The sequence below is a fragment of the Cupressus sempervirens genome, chromosome 11, assembly GCF_028749045.1.
Source record: "Cupressus sempervirens isolate cs-2001-9-10 chromosome 11, ASM2874904v1, whole genome shotgun sequence".
Lineage (NCBI taxonomy): Eukaryota > Viridiplantae > Streptophyta > Pinopsida > Cupressales > Cupressaceae > Cupressus > Cupressus sempervirens.
The window spans coordinates 264,531,082-264,533,479 of NC_143128.1; positions in this window are offsets into that span (position 1 = coordinate 264,531,082).

A 2,398-nucleotide genomic window follows, 5' to 3' on the forward strand; every position below is an offset into this window, starting at 1 on the left:
CATTTGCCCTAGAAAATTATGACAAGTATCTGAGTTGATTACCTTTTGAATGCGTCGTATGATGTAAATTCGTGATTATAACCCTTTGGTTTGATCTTGTATGTGTTTTTCTATGATAGATTTTTGTATTTCGTCCTATAGGTCTTTAGGTGATTTTTTATTAATTAAGTCAAATTAAATAATTTAATTTAATGTAAAATTGTTATGATATTTTTTAATATTTAATTATATTTAATTAATTTGGGAATTAATTAAATAAAAAGAATTAAATTTAAAGATAAAAGTTATAAGTTAATTTTAGAACGTGATAATACTTATTTAATTTAATAATAATATATTTAGGAGTTCATTTTTAAATAAATGCTAAATACTATTATTATTTAAGTTAATAATTATTTTATCAATTAACATTTCAAAAATAAATTAAAAAGTGATAAAAGATAATAATTTATTAAAAGTTTTATGATTGCATAAAGTGTGCATGAGAATAAAATTTAATAAATTAATTGAAAAGAGAAGTCAAGTGAATTTAATTAAGATATTTTATATTGCAATAAGGTGCATGAAAACATTAAAAGAAAGATAATAAAGAGTTAAAGACTGGTAAGTAGGGAGTCCTCTTTGGTGATTGCACAATTAGTCCCCGATTTTAGGAGAAAACTCCTTATCGCAATTGAGGGTTCATTTTCGAGGGACTGCGAAATTTGGAAGAAGGAATTTTTAGAAGAGAGAAGGTTTTCAGAGGAGAAATTTCTTCTACAAATATTTTTGGGCATTGCAATTTAGCATCAGAATCCAGGTTGATTCTTGTGTTCAATTCGCACAATTAATTATGTTTTTTCTTTTCCTGTCTTCTTCGTGACTGGGAATTGGTTATCTGAATATTTCTTTGTGATGAATATTTCAATTTGGAATTACTGGTTTGCATGTTGATTTCTTTTGCATATGTAGAGATTAAAATATTTTAGATTCCTTGTTCAGTAATTTTACAAATTAGAAAATTAAATAGAGAAGGGCTTTTGAAGCAAATGGAATTTTAAGTTGGAAATTTTTGAATGGTTTGCTGTAATTCTCCTATCAAAGTATTGGTAAGAAATATTGTAATATATATATATATATATATATATATATATATATATATATATATATATATATATATATATATATATATATATATATATATATATATATATATTCATATTTGTTAAGGGGGAAATTGGGTTTTAAAGAAAATAATTTTATTAAAATAAAATTTAAAAAAAGTTTGGCAAACTTAGTAAAACTTTAGGTTGATTCTTTTGGATCCCTTGGCAGGGTGTTACAATAGAGACTTCACGAGGAGAAGCTTGTTATAAACCTTGAGAAGTGTGACTTCTTTAAGCAATAACTCATGTACTTAGGCTTTGTGGTGTCTAAAGGATCCTTGAAGATGGAACAAAAGAAGGTTGCTACTATCCTCAATTGGCCACCACCTACTACATCTATTGAGGTAAGAAGTTTTCATGGCCTAGCTCAGTTTTATAGAAATTCATTAGGAATTTTAGTGGCATATGTGCACCTTTGCTAGATACCATAAATGGTCGAGTTAAGTCTAAGTTTAAATGGACCTTAGAAGATGAGAAATCATTTGAGATGCTAAAGAAACAAGTAGCTACCCAACATGTTTTGCAACTACCTAGTTTTGAGAAACTTTTCACTATAGAATGTGATGCAAGTGGCCTCGTAGTAGGGGGAGTGTTAAGCTAGGAAGGTAGGCCAGTAGCCTTCTTTAGTGAAAAACTTAATGAGGCCAAAAATAAGTATTATTACTATGATTTAGAACTTTATGCCCTAGTTTAGTCTCCTAGGAAGTGGAGACACTACCTATTGCCTAAGGAATTTGTTGTGTTCACTGACAATCAAGCTCTCAACTATATCAACACTCAAGAAAAGTTGAGTAGTAGGCACTTGAAGTGGATGGAGTACTGGCAAGCTTTCACCTTCACAATCAAGCATAAGAAAGGGCAAATGAACAAGGTGGGAGATACATTAAGCAGAAGGTTGTTAATAGTCCAAGAGGTTCAGTTGCATAGCATTAGGATAGAGAGCCTCAAGAGTCTCTATAAGGAGGATGAAGATTTTGCAGATGCATATAAGGTATGTTCTTAGTTTGAGAACCATTTTTATAGTAACTTCTCTATATTTACCTTATAGAATGAATTGCTATTTAAGGGCAACCAATTATGTGTGCCAAGGGGATCAATAAGGGAGAACCTAATACAAGAGAAGCATAATGGAAGCCTAAGTGAACACTTTGGTGTGAGAAAAACCCTATAACTTGTTCAAAGGTTCTATTATTGGCCTAAACTAGTAAGAGATGTGGCTAGGTATGTGGAGCAATGCATGGTATTTATGAAAG